The sequence below is a fragment of the Canis aureus genome, chromosome 20 (assembly GCF_053574225.1).
Source record: "Canis aureus isolate CA01 chromosome 20, VMU_Caureus_v.1.0, whole genome shotgun sequence".
Taxonomy (NCBI): domain Eukaryota; kingdom Metazoa; phylum Chordata; class Mammalia; order Carnivora; family Canidae; genus Canis; species Canis aureus.
In genome coordinates, this window is record NC_135630.1 from 55,890,421 (window position 1) to 55,910,072 (window position 19,652).

At 38.4% G+C, this 19,652-nt stretch overlaps 1 long non-coding RNA gene across 1 annotated transcript in view; it reads right to left on the reverse strand.

Annotated features, from left to right (window-relative positions):
• LOC144291830 (uncharacterized) overlaps positions 1–19,652 on the reverse strand; it is a 175,622-nt gene that overhangs the window by 115,790 nt on the left and 40,180 nt on the right. Inside the window, exons 3-4 of the long non-coding RNA XR_013359402.1 lie at positions 16,553–16,638; positions 14,474–14,601 (exon numbers count right to left, since the gene is read on the reverse strand). This is a non-coding gene — a long non-coding RNA (uncharacterized LOC144291830). The remainder of the gene's footprint in view (positions 1–14,473; positions 14,602–16,552; positions 16,639–19,652) is intronic.

Consider the following 19,652-nt stretch of genomic DNA (forward strand, 5'->3'; position numbering starts at 1 on the left):
TGATAAGTATAGAAGTACCAATGTTCTTATATGTTCTTATGGTTTTTTTCATAGCCTCCTATCTGAAGGACACCTGGCTGGGTATACAATTGGTTTGCATATTCTTTCTTTCTTTATTTTTTTATTTTCAGTGCTGCTCCATTTTTGCCTTCCTTTGTACTTTGGTCTTGAAAAATTTCATTCCAGCCTAATTCTTTGCCTTCACAAAATTCTTTTTTTTTTTTTCCTGGAGGCCTAAAGGATTTTATCTTCACCTTTGAAATATAATTCTTTTACTAGAAGATGTCTCAGCACTTATTTTTCTTAGTTAACTTTCCAAGGTATAGGATTAACATATTCCATGTGTAGGTGGGTTTTCTATTCCTGAAAAATTTTCTTGGATTATAGTATTAAATATTAACTTCCTTCTCCTGTTTCATATTTTTTCCCTTCATGGAAATATGCAAATATGACTTTTTTCTTGGTTTTAGTTTCACTACTTTCTATTTTTCCCTTTTTAAAAATTTTTTTTTATTATTTATTTATGATAGTCAGAGAGAGAGAGAGAGAGAGAGAGAGAGAGAGAGAGAGGCAGAGACACAGGCAGAGGGAGAAGCAGGCTCCATGCGCCGGGAGCCCGACGTGGGATTCAATCCCGGGTCTCCAGGATCGCAACCTGGGCCAAAGGCAGGTGCTAAACAGCTGCGCCACCCAGGGATCCCCTATTTTTCCCTTTCTTACATCATTTTCATTTCTTTAGTTGTACGCCTATTTTTATGTGCCTTGATTTCCTTCAAGTTCATTATTGCAATTATTTGGGTTTATTATTGTAATTTATTCTTCCTTTATGAGATACAAAAGTTTTTTCTCCCATTTATTTTCTGATTTAATCTCTCTTTTCAGTTCTCTTTTTGTCCATTTCCATTTTAATTTTTAAATTTCCTATTAAAAATGGCTTTTTTTACATCCTTAAATGCTTGCTTGGGCAGATTTAATTTTGCTTAGAGTATTACAGTTTTCATTTGCTTAGTGTTCATTTTCAAAGTGAGGATGGTTAACTCATTCAGTTATGTATAAATTTTATTTCTTGATTTTCAGCAATAATCTCTGTATGGACTTCACCTTTCATTCATTTTTATGATACTGGGGTATTTTTAATATTTCCATTATTTAGCACAGTCAAGATACTTCAGCAAGGTGTTCTTATTTATTTTGATGCTGGAGGAGAGTTTGCAAGTCCTGATTTTACGGTTTTCCTTTTCTTGCAGGGCTCTAAAGTCTCCCCCCCTCACTTTTTCTACTTTTTCTTAACCACCTGACTACCATGGAGCACTTCTCACCCCTCTACCTTTTTTCTCTCCACGGAAGTTATACATTTTGGAGAGTGCCAATTGAAATCAAGTCTAAGATTTAATGTAATCCCTATCAAAATACCTACAGCATTTTTTCACAGAACCAGAGTAAAATTTGTATGAGACCACGAAAGACCCTGAAGAACCAAAGCAATCTTGCAAAAGAACAAAACTGGAGGTATCACAATTCCAAATATCAAGACATCCTACAAAGCTATAGTAATCAAAACAGTATGGTTCTCACACAAAGACATGTATCAATAGAACAGAATAGAGAGCTCAGAAATAAACCCATGGTTATATGATCAATTCTCAACAAAGGAGGCAAGAATATACAATAGGAAAAAGACAGGCTCTTCAATATATGGAATTGGGAAAACTGGACAGCTATATGCAAAATAATAAAATGGAATCACTTTCTCATACCATACCCCAAAACAAACTCAAAATGGATTAAAGACTTAACTGTGAGACCTGAAGCCATAAAATTCTTAGAAGAGAGCACAGGCAGCTGTAGCAACACTTTTTGCTAGCTAGGTTTCCTGAGCAAGGAAAACTAAAGCAAAAATGAACTGTTGGGACTATATCGAAATAAAAAGTTTCTGTACAATGAAGGAAACATTCAACAAAACTGAAAGATACTGAGAGAAGATACTTGCAAATGATTTATCTGATAAAGAGTATCTAAATATATACACAGAATTTACACAATGCAACACCCCAAAAAACAGTTTAAAAATGGGCAGAAGACATGAACAGATATTCCTCCAAAGAACACATACAAATGGCCAACAGACATATGAAAAGATGCCCAATATTCGTCATCATTGGGGAAATGCAAACAAAACCACAATGAGATGTCATTTCACTCATGTCAGAATGGCTAAAATCAACAATACAAGAAACAGCAAGTGTTGCTGAGAAAAGGGAGAAAAAGGAATCCTCATGCATTGTTGGTAGGAATGCACACTGGTGCAGCTACTGTGGAAGAACAGTATGGAGGTTCCTCACAAAGTTAAAAATAGAATTACCACAGGACCTAGCAATTTCACTACTAGGGATTTACCTAAAGAACATAAAAAAAAACTAATTCAAAAGGTGGTATGCACCTCTATGTTCATTGAGGCATTATCGGTAATAGCCACACTATGGAAGCAGCCCAAGTGTCCATCAGTAGTAGATGAATGGATAAAGAAGAAATGATAGGTGTGTGTATGTGTTATATATATAATACATATGTATTATGTATTATATGTAATACATATAATAATATGTATATATTATATATGTATATAGTCCAATATATATATATAATGGACTATTACTCAGCCATAATAAAGAATGAGATCCTGCCATCTACAACAACAAGGGTAGATTTCAAGAGTATAGAGCCAAGTGAAATAAGTCAGAGAAGGAAAAATGCCCTATGATTTCACTCATATTAATTTAAGAAACAGAACAATTGAACAAAGAAGAGATGAGACAAACCAAAAAACAAAACAAAACAAAACAAAAACAGATTCCTAACTATAGAGAACAAACAGACACTTACTAGTGAAGAGGTGGGTCAGGAAATGGATGAAATAGGTAAAGGGGATAAAGAGTACACTTCTCAGAATGAGCACTGGGTGATGTATAGAATTGTCAAATCACTATATTTACACCTGAAACTAATATAACACTAGATGTTAACTACACTGGAATTTAAGGATAAATTTTTAAAAGTCTATTTAATTGCATCTGTTTAAATTGAGCCTGCCCCTTTAATCAGAGGAAGTCTAAAGTCTTTTCCCTAAAGCCCTCCCTTTGATATTGGCAAACACCTTTTCAGGTTTTTGTTTGTTTTTCCCACAGATTTAGAGCAGATATAATACTTTTGGTAGGCCTTCCAAATTATCATTACAGCTCGTTTTGCTTGCCTCTTTTTTCTGGTTTTCTTTGCAATTTCTCTCCACCTGCCTTTGTCCACCAGAGCCTGTGGCTCGTGGGTTAAGGTTGCAATGTGAAAGATAGACCAAATTCCACTGGACATTTTTTTCTATTCAGGGACAGTTATTTTGTAGTTTCTACATGTTCTGTCTGCAAATTATTATAAGGGCATGGTTTTGGATAAAATTCACTTCTATTTTCTTATGATTGGGGGACAACATTTTTGCAGAGGTTAGCTGGGGCTGCCACCACCGTCCTGAACTACATGGATATTTGATAAAATATTTTGAATATGATGATTCAGTAGTATAATGAAGGCAATCTTCCTAACTTATAGTTTCTTTGTGGTTCCAATCAAATTTCCAAAGTATTGGGGGATTTATCTGCTTTGTGATGGAGGTTTTTAAGTGGGGATAAGAGGACAACTTATTTTAAGGATCACTTGTAAAAATGATTTAAGCTGTTCATGGAAACGTAAGTAGGGAAAAATAGTGATAAAGGACTAGCCTTATTTAGTATCCCAAGTATATATCATAAAATGAATTAAAGCAATGTGGTACTGGTCAGGAGCAGACAGGCAGACCAATGAAACGGAATGGAGACTTTGGAAATAAAACAAATACATATTGCATATGAGCATGTGAAAATAAATCAATTGAAATCAGAAAGGAAAAGAGAATCCATTTAATAAGCCATGCTAGGATTTTTGCCAGGTCATACGGGCAAAATCAAAACTAGATTCCTACGTTGTCCCATAGATGAACATTATTTTAGAATCATCAAACTTCCAAATGTAAAGATTAAACAAATAAATAAAGCTACTCTAAGAAAAATTGAGGATTCTTCTTTATACTAGAGCGGAGAAGGCCTTGCTAAGTATGCCATGAAATTCAAAAGATATAGTTACCCATCGGTAAGTTTGATGACATGTTAACACACAATTTCTACATAGCAACTAATATCATAATGTTAAAAGACAAATAATTGGGAGTAATATTTGAAAACCTAGTAATGGACTAGTTTCTTTAATATAGAAAGATCTCACTCAGACTGTGGAAAAAAAGAAAACAATAGATATGTTTACACAGATCTGAGCAATCTATTCACAGGAGTGGGGGGTGAATAAAGGTTAAACTGACATAGCCAACGATGTTCAACTCAAAGTGAAGACAAAGTTTCATACCTATGGGACTGACATGCTCTAGGATTTATTCCTCAACTTTCCAATTTTCACCCTCTCTTCACTTTCTGGATTGACCCAACCACATCCAGGACTTCAATTAACACTTGTGTGTCAGCCAAATACTCATCACAGACTGTCTCCTAAGTTCCAGACCCGTTCTCCTCCCCACATCTTAACAGTCACCAAGTCCTGACAGTTCTACCTCCCTCATATCTCCTTAAACCAACGTTTTCCAGATAGAAGATCAATAGGTAAGGAACAACATTTGAAAAAAATGAAAGCAGCCAAACTGAGGCGGCTTTATAATGTATGATCCCAACTATATGGCATCCTGAAAAAGGGAAAACTGTGGATCAAGTGAAAAGATCAGTGGTTGCCGGGGATTGGGGAGAGGAAGGAGGTAAATAGGTAGAGTACAAGGAACCCTGAGGATAATAAAACTATTCTGTGTAATGTGATAAAGGTGATATATGTAATTATAGATTTTTAAAAAAACGGATAGAATGTACAACACGAAGAGTAACCCTCATTGTACCCTATAGACTTTGGTCTATTTTTAAAATATATAATGGGAATTTGGGTAGAGGGGGGAGCAGGGAATGACACTTCTACTATATTGAAGTCCTAACCTCCAGTACGGTGTATTATGACTGTATTTGGAGATAAGGCCTACAAAGAGGTAATTGGGTAAAATGAAGTCACATGGATAGGCCCTAATCCAATAGGACTGGTATCCTTATAAGAAAAGATTAGGACACAGACATTCAAGGAGGTAAGGCCATGGGAAGACACTAGGAGAAGACCGCCATCTTACACTCCAAGGAGAGAAGCCAGGAACGGATGCTTCCCTTGTGGCCCTCATAAAGAAACCAAATTTACAAACACTTCAATCTCAGATTTTTAGCCTCCAGACTTGTGAGAATTTACAAGAATTCACAAGCCTTTTGTTTAAGGCACGAGTCTACTGTATTTGTTAGAGCAGCAAACTAACAGGTACATGGCATAGGATAGAAAACAGAGAATTTACAGGTAATAGGAAAAAGTCTTGTTCGGTAAAAGGTCAGTTTTAGGTGCGTGTGCACGTTGCCTCTATGCACCGAGTCATGTGCGTATATTTCCTAAAACAGGTCTAACTAGGAAAGTTAGGAAAATACTGATCCACATTATCCACTTTTTATTCTTCTCGTTTACCAATTTAGGCCTCATCATTTCTTACTGGGATTACCTCAGAAGTTTGCCACGTGATCTCTGTCTTTATCCTTTTACTCAAATATTCAAGGCAGAATTATTATGTGCCAGACGCTGAGCAAGGTCCTGGACATACAGCAGTGAATAAGCAGCCCTGGTCCCTGATCCTGGGTACTCACAGTCTAATGCCTCCACTGCCATTCTTGGTCTCCATTACCCGTTCTCCACGGGCTGAGTTTAGCCCTTCTGAAACACATATTTGATCACACTGTCCCCTGCTCAACACCCATCCATGGTTTACCAGGGGTCCTAAGGACATCGCAAACTCTCTCAGCTCATAACAGGGATTTAGGACCTAGTGCATGCCTGTAATCCTGGGAACATCTTTCATGGATCTTACCTACCCCCAATATTCTAGATGTATTCCACTGTATACATGTTATTTCCCCAAATGTGACATCTCTCAGACTTTTATGCTTGTGCATAAGCTTCAGCCTCCAGCCTCTAGGCATTCAGGTAACTCCCAGCTACACTTTAGCTCAATTACACCATACCATTCCTCAGCCCCGATTCCTACTTCCCACCCCTTCTTCTTCAAAAACCCTTCACTGACCACTCTTATCTAAATGAGTAGCCTGACCACATCAGATGGTCTATTTTTTGCCTGTCCCGTTAGTTCTGTGAGTTCACTGAGAGTAATAATTTTGTTTCTTTTCTTGCTTGTCCATATGTTAGAACATTTCCTAGAACACAAATGAATGGGTGAATAGAGAATTGATAGAACTCGGCCATTTATATGGGAGTCTTTGTAGTCATTAATGTAATTATTCATCAAAAATTTGAGAAATGAACAGAAAATATAATGAAAATTTGCTATGCTAGTGACATACAAGAGAATGGGTAAAAGTTATAGAGAAGCAGAAATTGCAGTAATTGCAATAAGGGATTTCACTAGATTATATTATGACTCAGCCTACATTTTGTGAAACATTTTCTTAAAAATTCCTGTTAACAATAATGGAAATGGATTTAAATATTTTAATGATATCTGGGAGTGAATCAGCTTGCTCTCTATATCCCAAATAAAACAGATAGGAGATTTTATTGGGGATTTTCCCCCTATGGCCAAATAACCTGTTCTTTCTTATATACATTAGTAAGTGAATAATGGAAAAGAAATTAGAAAAAATAACCTCCAACTTGGTAAAATATCACATGTACATCACATGTTGTAAATTTGAGCTCAACAATAAAATGTAATCCACCTAGGCAGGGTTTTCATTATTAGTGAGCTATGGGTTTCTGTTTATCTGTTGTTATCTAAAGACTATATCCTGAAGATCATTAAAATGGAAGGAAGAGTCGAAATGCTAGTGTCAAATTCTGCCTCGGTGGCAGTCCCTTCTGATAAATCTGTGCTTTCCAGATACCCATGCTTTTATACCGGTGCTCATCTTACATTATTCAAGCAGTGCGAAGGAAGGAAGGAAGGAAGGAAGGAAGGAAGGAAGGAAGGAAGGAAGGAAAAAGAACAAAGGAATAAAAATTATGTCTGTCTTAGTCCAGCTTCCCCTTTCTAAAACTGAAACAAATTTGTCCTGTTTTACCACATTTAATCTTTGGAAAAAAAAAAAAAGCCAAAATGCTCTTTGCCCTATTTTCAGAATGGAACATGTGGTGATAATTGTACCTCTCATTCCGGCACCTACTAGACAGAAGAACTGAACATGTAGGAACACAATCCACACAATCTTTCACAATCTCTCACAATTCATTCCTTTTAGGGGTAGTTGCTGTGTGACACAATTTGATGTCCCCCTCTCTCCAAACTCCAGGAAGTATCTTAGAACTTGACAGAGTCATAAAACAATCTCTGTACCTGAGCAGGATCTATTGATGCAGTTTGCATAGTACATCCAGAAATCAAAAATATCTGGCACACCATTCAAATAGCGAAACATTTTGTAAAAACAAACAGAAAAACCCAATAACAAAAAATTGTATAATGCATATAACAAGTATCAGGTGTGAAGGTTGCAATAGGCACAGAGAATCCATGGGATACCGAAGCATGACAAACGCCATCTATGAGCACAAGAAGCCTTGGACACACATTTTTTATTCTACTCCCAGCCCCTCCTAAACCTTCAACATATAGTGAATTTTCAGCCAAAATTTCCTGCACTTCAGCTTTTCATTACTGACTATATTTAAGAGCATATTGGTCTATTCTCTCTCAGCACCCGATTTCCCACGAAGAGATCTTAGGAGTAAAAAATGGAGTCTCTCTTCCTAAAATTATTCCCAAATGGAAGGAAAAGTACCATAGGAATTCACTCTGGTCCCTCAAGGGAAATAACTGAACACAAGCCTTTCTTTGGCAGTAATATTTTATTTCTTTGCTTTATTCCTACAAGTTCTTTCTCTTTTATTAATTACTTACCATCTCATTGGGTCCTCCACACTGATTTCACAATAGCCATTCCACTATTACAGTGTCATTTTTCTAATGCCTCTAATCCTCTAACCAGCATTCCAAGGTAAGTGCCATTATCTCCTATCTTGCTAATGAGGAAGTCAAAATTTTGAGAAATTAACTCTTCCAGGAGTAGATCCTTTCAGGGGTCAAGATATGTAGGCCCTCTCATTTGTTGAGACCCCTGGCATATTATATAAATAACCTAAGTGAGTTAGAAAATTGTGGGATAAACTTTAAATGCATATTACCAAGTGAAAGAAGCCAATCTGAAAAGACTACATAGTATATGATTCCAACTATATGACATTTTGGAAAAGGCAAAACTACAGGGATGGTTAAAGACCAGTGATTCCCAGAGGTATGAGGGGGGGAAAAGGGAGGAATGGGCAGATTTTTAAAGAATTTTTAGAGCTGTGAAACTCTTCTGTATGCCGCAGTAATATCTTTTCCTGTTCTAGGACATGGCGGCCTTAACCTTAGAGTCTTCAGTTTTACACATCAGCATTTCCCGCTCTTGGTTTCAACTTGACACCAGTGAATTCCTTACGTTGACTGCTAGGCTTTAACTCTTGCAGGAAAATTATGATTTTTCCCATTTTTTTCTTAAGTGGTTTAATAATTCAAGATTTAGAAAAAAATATGTAAGTATTTTTCCAACAAATGCCTGGAAGGAACTCCTACATGGAAACACTAGCTAAATGATCAGTTTCTTTTCTTGAAGGGAAAGAAAAAAAGAGGAAGAAAAGAGAGAAAGAAGAGAGGAGGAGGAAGAAAAACAAAGTCCCATAAACTAAGCAAGAAGTTTGATTTTAATTGCATTAAAGCTAGCCATAACACGTTGAATGGAAAGAATAGGAGTAAGAGAGAAGACAATGAAGAGAGGGAGTTCGGGGGCGAGAGATTGATTAATAAGCAGAAGTCCTCACTGTGATTCAATGCACTGTGACAGACGCTGGGGAAATAATGAATTCAAGACAGTCCTTACGTTTAGAACATTACAGTCTAGATATGATAAAAGCAAATAGTTATGACAAAGTACGTCAACTGTTGTGATAGCAGGAGGAGGTCATTCAATGGAATCAGAGAAGGAAACAACTACACATGAAGAAGCCAAGAAAATTCTATTAGCTTCTAGAGCTCACTTTTTATTCTTTTCAGAATTAGAGAACTGGCTTTAGTTGGTTTGTTCCCTCAGTAACATGAGTACGTGAATATCACCGACAGTGTTCCCAGGATACCTCTTGCAAGTCCCTTCAAGGCCAAGATCAAGACACACAAACATTCAAAACAGCGAGGTTCTCCTTGCCGTTTACCCCCCACCCCCCATACCTTTAAGTACCGCTTAGCTATATTTGCTCTCTTTCTAGTTTGAAGCTTCTTAACAGAGAAGGAAGCAAATAAGAGTATTGAATAGCAGGCCTGTCGCTGCCATCCTGGATGCACCGCAAGTGGCCCCTAATTCCTTCTTCTGAGAATTATTCTAAGTTGGCATCTTTCTCAAGTATCAGTATATTTTGAGCTCAGTGTATTCGTAACATTTTCCTACAGCTCTCAGCCCCAATCTTACACTTCCCCATTATTTGGGACGCCTTCCTTTACTTTTCACATGTGGTCTTTAAAAATATTGAGCTTATCCATGAGCAGTTACACTGATGCCCTCCGCGCTCCACTTATACACATCCGATGTCTTTTCTCCTCTGTGGGGTCTGTGGTAAACGTGAAATATTCAACGTGCCTCAAACAGTAATTAGCTTGTAGTAGAAATTCAATTATCCACTGCTGTTATTATATATTTCTACCTTATTTTAACTTTGATTCACTTTGAATCCTTGACTACAACTTGATTTTTTCTAAACTTTTTGAAGTATGCCCTTGAGGAGGCCAGGATCAGGTCTGACCAAGTCCAACTTCCCCTTCTTGACCTATGAAGAACTTCTCTCATGTCATAGTCACTTCCACCCCAAAATTCCTGACACTATTCTTGTATCAAGTCACGTTTCATCTTATCGATAAGCCCACACTAGAGCTCCTGTCATGTTTTCATAATTACTAAACTTATTGTCACCAAGAAAATCAATCATGTATCAACTTCTCTGTTTCAATAGACTTCTACTAATGTATGGACATTAATTAAAAATCTGCCGTGCCTTTGTATATTGCCTGTTTACCAGTTTCGTAATCTTTATCACGAAAACCTCACTTTCATTCTCTATCTGACCAAGCATGCTTTAAGCCATTCCACATAAATATCAGCTCTGTTTTTCTCCCTTTATATCCTTTCCCAAATCTCTCCACCATCCATCATACCTCTGCTCTATTCTATTAAAAAGGAGAATTCTGACCATCCAACAATGCCATTGTGTATGCATGTGTGCAGGGGAAGAGTAGAGGGCTTTCCCCACTGCATCAAGCAATTTTCCAGCATGAGTTGGGTATCCTACAATTCAAATTGATTCTGACACTATCTATCCAGAGATAGCATCAGATTCCACAGGTTAAGGGCTCAGTCCTGCAAGACTACCTTCCACTTCAGATGCCAACCTCAATCTCAGGTTTCATTTATGCTTCTGACCAATTGACTATAGATTAGAGGTTCCAACAATGTCCCCTTAGATTACAGTTTAAGGGATCAGTCCCTCAGTATTAGCCCCTACCCCCCACATGTATATATACTTCAAGTACCAATTACAAGTCTCTCCATGTTTTTCTGATGGAATGGCTACAAATTAGAGGTTCCCATGACCCCTTCCTTGGGTTTGATTAATTTTCTAGAGTGGCTCACAGAACTCAGAAAAACATTTTACTTACTAGATTACCAGTTTATTGCAAAAGTACATAACTAAGAACAGTGAGATGAAAGAGATGTATAGGGCAAGAAATAAAGAAAGGGCACAGAGCTTCCATGCTCTCTCTGAGCACACCACTTTCCCCAAATCTCCATGCATTTGCCAACTGGGAAGCTCTCCAATTCCTGTCCTTTAGAGTTTTTATGGATGCTTAACTATGTAAGTCTGATTGGTTAAGTTATTGGCCATTAGGGATTGAACTCAATCTCAACTTTCTAATCACCTTGTTGGCTCCACTGGCAACTAGCCCCCCACCCAGATACACTTCAAAAGTCACCTCATTAACCTAACAAAAGACACTGTTCTCTTCATTTAGCAAATTTCAAAGGATTTAGGAGCTCTGCCAGAAATAGGGACAAAGACCAAATATATATTTATTATAAATCACATTATCACATCCTACTATGCCCTTATATGCCCTGTTGTTTAAATAAGACATATACTGCTCATTGCAAATGTTATATTACTAAATTTCTACTCATTAAGTCTCAATGATACATGAGAGTTTTTATTCACCATTCAAAATTCGATTTTCAAGTTTTGTTTGCCATTGACCATCCGAGATGATTGGCAGCCCTGATCATCCCTTGTCACTAGCACATCTTCCATGATTGTTCTTCGACCTACAGACATTCTCTGTATTTTATAAAAGCTAGAACACACAGCTCTCCATTTTTTCCAAGAATTTCTCATCTCTACAAGTTTCAGCTTATTTTCACCTGAACAGACCATCCAGTATCTGCAGTCTTTCCAATTTTCACAATATGCACTTCATCTTTGCCAAATTAAGCCCAAAAGGATCCATTCTTTGAGAAAGAAATGCTTAGGATATGAAAAAAAAAATCAACCAAAGTCATAAAAATCATAAAATTAATGGAAAGAAATGTTTAAAATAACTCTTTTTCTTCAGATTCCTATTTGTAGAGGTATGTCAGTACAGTATATGGAAACAGCATCTATCTTTGGTTATATAATTAAACCCTACATGAAAGTTATTAGTGGACTTTATTTATGCCAGATTTTTCCCTTGTCTTAGGTATTTCTCCATAAAATTATTGACCAGTTAAGTAAAAGCTATGTTAAAGCTTCACACCAGAAAACTATCAATCCCCACAATGTGCTATTCCTCCTGGACTAGAGGACAAAGTTTTATGTCTATTACTAAGGACAGTTCTCATTGTTTCAGGAATATTCAGATCCCAAGCCAGAAAGTCTGGTTTCATGCTCGGGATGCTACAAAGGATTCATCCTCAGGAGGTTATACACTGTTTCTGTTTTTTGGTGGGTTTTTTTTTTTTTTTAAACCTTCTCCCACTTACCAACATCCTCTTTCTCTCCTTGTTTCCCTTTTAAACCACCTCTCCTGAGGATGCGGAGAAAAGGGACCCCTCTTACACTGTTGGTGGGAATGTGAACTGGTGCAGCCACTCTGGAAAACTGTGTGGAGGTTCCTCAAAGAGTTAAAAATAGACCTGCCCTACGACCCAGCAATTGCACTGCTGGGGATTTACCCCAAAGATTCAGATGCAATGAAACGCCGGGACACCTGCACCCCGATGTTTCTAGCAGCAATGTCCACAATAGCCAAACTGTGGAAGGAGCCTCGGTGTCCATCGAAAGATGAGTGGATAAAGAAGATGTGGTTTATGTATACAATGGAATATTACTCAGCCATTAGAAACGACAAATACCCACCATTTGCTTCAACGTGGATGGAACTGGAGGGTATTATGCTGAGTGAAGTAAGTCAATCGGAGAAGGACAAACATTGTAGGTTCTCATTCATTTGGGGAATATAAATAATAGTGAAACAGAATATAAGGGAAGGGAGAAGAAATGTGTGGGAAATATCAGAAAGGGAGACAGAACATAAAGACTCCTAACTCTGGGAAACGAACTAGGGGTGGTGGAAGGGGAGGAGGGCGGGGGGTGGGGGTGAATGGGTGACGGGCACTGAGGGGGGCACTTGACGGGATGAGCACTGGGTGTTATTCTGTATGTTGGTAAATTGAACACCAATAAAAAATAAATTTATTTTAAAAAATTAAAAAAATAAAAAAATAAACCACCTCTCCTATCTTAAGATAATTCACCTTTTTCAATAAACCATAATATATACATATATTCTCTAAGTCTTAACCTTCAACTTAAAAGATGGAGACCAGTATACAGTTAGAGCCCCTAGAATTGTTTCTGGCTTCAGGAAGAAAAACCTAGGCCAATTGCTCTAAGTGATTATTCTTCTACTAGTTATCTATGGCTACGTAATTGCCTCAAAACTTGGTAGCGTACAATAACCATCTATTATCTCTGACAGTTCTTTGGATTGAGCAGTTATGCCACTCTTAGCTCAGTCATCCATGGTGTTGCAGTCAGGTGGGAACTGAACTGTCTAGAAGCAGTCCACCCATGGTAGAGGCAATAAGGTTCACTGCGGAATTTTGGAACAATAAAAATTACTAAAAGTCAGCCTACTTTTGATCATCACTATGTGCCAATATTTCTGAACAGTGTCAGTGATAAACTACTCCTCTCCAGGTCATCGAAGTCTTTTCCAGCTGCTGTAACAAACTACCACAGACCAAGTAAGTTATAAGCAAGAGAAATTGTTCACAGTTTGGAGGCTAGAACTCTGGAAACCAGGGCACCAGTATGGTCAGCTCCTGGTGAGAACCTGCTTCCTGGTTCATAGATGGCCATGCTTTTGCTGTGTCCCCCTGTGGCAGAAGGGATAAGGGAGCTCTCAGGGCTCTTTTAGAAGACCACTAATATCACTAATGAGGGCTCTGGCTTCATGACCTAGTCATCTCCCAAAGGCCCCACTTCCTAATACCATCGCCTTGGAGATTAGGTTTTAACACATGAATTTTGAAAGGACAATTTAAAACGCCGTTCGAATTTCTGAACAATGCTGGAGTGTTTGAGTTTTAATAATATGCACACAAGATTCAAATTAGTCTATTTTATTACTTATCCTTTAATAAACATTGCATTCTACTGGGAAGTTAATTTGGAGAATTCACTACAACTGGTGCCTCAACTTACACAGTGTCATCTACACATGTTTAAGAATAAGTTCATGATTTAGGAATTATTTTTCAAGGCTTCCTTGTATGCAGTTTGTATTCTCCAACCCTGTGTACTGCATACTCTTTTAAGGTTTGAAATTAACAGTGATATCAAGTTCTGTTTCCTTGTTTTTTACAATCATTGTCCACTGACCTCTTGGAGATTTTATTTATACACAAGTTTGTTGAAGGTGAGGCAAAGTAAGAAGTGTCAGGTATAATATTTTTGTTTGGGAGACACAATTTTTAATCCATACACAAAATATTTTGCTCTATTTGATTATCTTTGGATTTGATATGCATAGTTTTAATTTCCAATTGCTTGTTTTAAAACTACTATCAATAAAATTATAATTTATTCATTTCTATTGAAAGTAATTCTGTTATAGAGGAGAGAAAGGTGGTGTTTAAAAAAACCCGAGAGTCTAATACGCAAGGTACATCATTACCTGAAATATCCAAGATACACTCAAAGTCTGGAGTTGGTGCAGTCGGCTGGGATTCCTGGATCTCTTCTACAGCGCTGCTCCTTGTCCACTAGTTAGCTTCCTCACAGGATGAACTCAGAGCAGCGTTCCTAGAAGGTGAAGGTGGAAGCTACAAGGTCTCTTAAAACCTAGAGCATAGTAGCCTAATCTCACTTACCCTGCATTCTATTGGTTAAATCAAGTAATAAGACCAGCTCCAATTCAAGGGATTGGCAAATAAAAACCCCGCCTCTGGATGGAAGGGACTGGAAGTTTTAATAAACTATACATAAGCTTCCCTCAGGTGTCTTTTGTAGTACAATTTCAACACTGTCTAAGTAAATTGCTGTAGAAAACTCATTTATTATCTCTTACCTAGAAACTATTAGGTTCCTGGTGTGGTAGGAGCTTTTGGAAATGCTGCTTTTAAATCAGTTTAGCTGCTCCCCTTGCTCCTTTGGGTAATTACTGCTAATTACCTCTAGGTGTTAGCAATTAATACTGATTGACCTCAGCTGCGTACCCCCAGGCTTTGGCACCGTACACACCCGTGCCCTTAAAGACCAAATTCTTCAAAATCTCTTGTTTTCCTCTTTGACCTCTTTGGCCATTCTTTTCAGAGCTAAATTCTGGGTAATCTGGCAGGGGCAATTAGGGTCTGTTTGTAAGATCTCCGATGGAGGAGGATTATTTTTGCAGCAATTTGCTTTGCCAGTGACAGTAAAAAAGAGGACAAGAATCTAATGAATAAGGATTTGATGCCATTGTAGACCAAATCTGACCAAAGCTAGAAGGAACACTTCTCTTCTGACCTTTCATTGCCCTTTATTTTGACCGTCTTCTGGAAAACTCACTTTTAACTTTTATTATGCGTACTTGTGCAACGGCAGTTGCCTCCTGGTAGACTCTGAGCGCCCTGAAGGTAGGGTTCATGCTGCCCTCTACCCTGTATCTTTTACAGCATCTTAGTTTGATAACATGATGAGCCTAGTAAATATCTCTTGATGAATAAATGAAAACTTTGTGTATTGCTATTCCTGGTACACCGAAGGAACTCAAGAGTAGGTGTAACCTTTAACCCTCTATACCAGCGAGGCAAATATCATGAAAGAAGATCAACTCCACAGGGGAAGCAATAACTAAATTTGTGGACTTTGATTTTTATGTGTATACTCAAGGCTAATTTGTCATCTGCTTAAATTTAAGATCCTCCACAAAAGAAAATCATTATTCCCTGTTTCTTGAGGTGTAAACGAAAGGACACAGAACACTTTCATTTCCTGAAGGATCCAATAGAAGCAAGAGCATATAAAACCCTTTCTCCACAGCCATCCTCTGGAGCCCTGGACCGTGGCAATCCTCATCTTTGTTCTCTTAGCCTTGTCGCCTTTTCATTTCCTTCAGCTGTGTATGCCTTCAAGTCTTTTGCTGCCCAGAGAATGAGTATTATCTTAATGAATAAATGACCGCTTGAGGAAATGAAAGTGTACAATCAATCTTTTTATAAATCCATCTAATGGTTATTTGCAAAAGTAGTGAGGACACTCAAGCACTTCTGGTTTTTAAGAACTCAGCAAGAAAAGAAAAATATACCCAAGAATCCAAACTAGTGCTGGTCTGACCATAGTGAGTTAATTACATAATTCTGTGTTGCTGTGCTTTGAATTCGCTTTGTTGTTCAACTGTTATTTGTTTCACTTGTTGATATTACTTAAACTGGTGAGTCTCATACTTTAATATCAGAATTACCTGGAGGGCTCGTCAAAACACAGACAATGAGGCCCACTCCCAGAGTTTCTGATTTGGTAGGTCTGGGCTGGGGCTCAAAAATGTGAATTTTTAAATAAACTCCCAAGTGATAACTGATATTTGTCCAGGGACCACATTTTGAGAGCCTTGGACTTAAACTGTCTTAAAGCATGTATGGCTTCCCTACCCACACATTCCTAACTCTAATTCCTCCTTAGAATATCTGGTGAGCACTTCAATAGACAGAATTAAATTACGCTGTTTGAACTAACCAAATACCATATAACGTTACTTTATCGAAGATAGTTTCACCTCCGGGACAGGAGCAGAGAAAGTGTCAGGATTTCTGAAGGGAGAACATCTCACTAAGGTCCACAATAAGGTTTTCAGGATATTTCCTAGATAAGGGCCAGGGAAATGTGAAGGAAAAAAAAAAAATTGCCAGATTAAGATTTTTGTTTAAAGAGAAATACTTAAAAGGATAGAATCTCCATGATGGTATAGAAAGTGTACCCCCCACGCCCATAGTCCTCAGATGGACATCTTCACCTCTGCTCCCCTGCAGCTTCTAAATTAGTTGCATGGTGCTTTCTCACCCCAATATTCTCCAGGCTACTCTGTTGTATTTCCCTTTCTTTCCTTTTTTTTTTTTTTTTATTTAGATAGAGAGAGTGTGTGTGCATGTGTGTGCCAGCAGAGGGAGGGGGTATGGTGGAGGAAAAGGGAGAGAGAGAGAGAGAATCTTAAGCAGCTGCCACATCCAATGCAGAGTCCTACGTGATGCTGGATCTCACGACTCTGAGATCATGACCTGAGCCAAAATCAAGAGTCTGAGGCTTACTGACTGAACCACCCAAGTGCCCCTGTTGTATTTTCACTATCACAGTACACACAGGTCCTTAACAATAGTTTGCTGAATGAACAAATGAATGAATAAATGGTAGAAACAAAGGCTACAAATCCAGAAGAGGAGGGTAAACTGGTTTTTGCTATCAAGTAGAGCAGGTGATGCTTAGGCTAAGGCCACCCCTCACCTTTGTAGAGTTAGGAGATGCCCACAGGCAGGCCTGCTGTGTACAGCTGTACAGGGTGTGTAGACTCATGTTGCTTAGAGGAGGCCTCATTCACATAGGTTACAACGCAGATGAGCACCACCTGCCTTACTGGACGCCGAGGTTCTGTGGAGCAGCAAAAAGATACTGAGGCCTGAGTCGGGGCTACAGAGGAGCTCTACAGTGTGGGCATTAGGAATCAGGATTTTAGGATAAGACAGATTCTAAATGGTTCTTGCCTGTGTGCTATATGGATTTAACTTCTCTCAACCACAGCTTGCTGTGCTGTTAATAAGGTAAAATAAGGTCCTGCTTGTGGTATCTGCAAAATCCTTGGAAATACACCTTTATCACCTGTTTGACCTTTTCTCTCCATGATCTTAACCTGCTTCTTATTTCTGGAAGCTGTGGAAATGTTAACTCCCGTTTATTTCTGATCCTGGAACTGGCCCCTGCCCTCCTAATTCAGCCTCTCCCAAGTTCTCTCCTGCTGTGACACATGGCAGTTTAGGCCTCTTGTGTCACAAGGAAACATATAAGGCCAGTACTGTGCTGGTGGACAACAAGCTCTCAGGGTGAGGGTGGGGGTGGGGGGGAGGAGCAATGATTTATAGTGTTTGCCCATTTCTGTGGTGTAAATACTCTCATTGAGCCAATTACAAGTGACCAATATGAAATCACCGAACACATCAAAATAAAAATAAATAAATAAATAAATAAATAAATAAATAAATAAATAAATAAATAAATAAAACAAGACACAAACCTATAAGCACTTTGGTTAAGCTCGTGGGAAGCTGCTCAGGCATAGCACCACAAACAATTAGGGTATCCACCATCCCTACCACTTACTCCTTTCTCCCGTCTCTGCTCTTCTCTCCTTTCTTTCCGTCTATAATAGTCTCAATAACTTTTTCTTTCCATTTGCCTGACAACTCTTGGTACTTACCAATGTCATTCAGAAATCCCATCAACTTTGTTTAGCTCTGCTTGCTGCCCCAAGGCTGAAAGTTCTGACCTTTATAGTTAATAAACACAGCCAAGAGGGTATCCAAATATTATCACCAAATAAGCTAAGAGTTCACTCTGGGGCCTCACATGAAACTGGCTAAAAGTTAAAAAACAAAAAAGCTCCAGCCATTAAATATGTACCTAGGATGAGCCAATAATTACCACTTCAGTGTCTTCTATTTTCACAAAAGGATTACAGGTTTTCCACGGGCTCCTAAATTATTAGAAAGCAGTAATGGGGGACGTCTGGGTGGCTCAGTGGTTGAGCACCTGCCTTCAGCTCAGGTCAGGATCCCAGGGTCCTGGGATGGAGTCCCGTATCAGGCTCCCCGCAGGGAGCCTGCTTCTCTCTCTGCCATGTCTCTGCCTCTCTCTCTGTGTCTCATGAAAAATAAATAAAATCTTAAAAAAAAAAACAAAACAGTAATGGTAGAGGAAAGAAACTATGATGATTTTACTTCTGCAAACTTCAGGCTGTGCCCGGATTTTCAATTTAAAGTTTTATATGAATATTCAATCCTTTTGAACTGTGGATGAAGTAGAAGCACCTCTTATGGACAGGATTGTCTCCAGAACAAATATTGGGCCATACCACATTCTGAAAGATTTTCCCTTCCACCAAATCTAACCTCCCCTCAACACTCTTCCAAAAGCCTTTGTAATCAGGTCTATTACCCAGAATCTTGTCCCACCTCCAGCCAGCTCCAGGCACTGCTGTTAAAAAGAAGAAAAGTGTATAACATGAGTGTATCAAGTTTAAGTGAGTCTTTGCTGAAGTGTGGGAGGCAGAGGCCTCTGAGAGTCGCACCACATAAAGGGCAACACGGGATAGGTTCCAATTCAAAGCCTCCTTTCAACTGCTTGAGAATTAATAATCAGGGACATTCAAGAGAGAACAGAGTGCTCTGTAGCTGCAGACCAGTAATAATGCTCTTTCAGGAAGATAGTTGAGATGCATTTATAAGTTTTCCTGCCTGGTTTCAGAGACAGAGAAACATGCTTAATATGGAGCTCATCTTACTCTTAGATATGAATTGTATAATTCAACTCTCTGGAGTCTAATGCAGAGCAATTGCTTCATATTAGTGCAGCTTCATTATATGCTCTATACTTTAAACGTTCACCTCTCTGTTTGGGTGCTCTCATCTCGTAATAAGAACACTTCGAAATGGAGGCATCATTATAAAAACAACCTTGAATTTAAACTTTCGAATGGATAGTAAATCAAGGTGTGGAGCCATCTTTTTAAAAGCCACTGAAACCCGAGGGAGGCCACATAAAATGTTTCAAAACAATTTTGCCTTGTGTAATATATACCCCCCATTTTCCTCACCCTGTTTCCATTACTG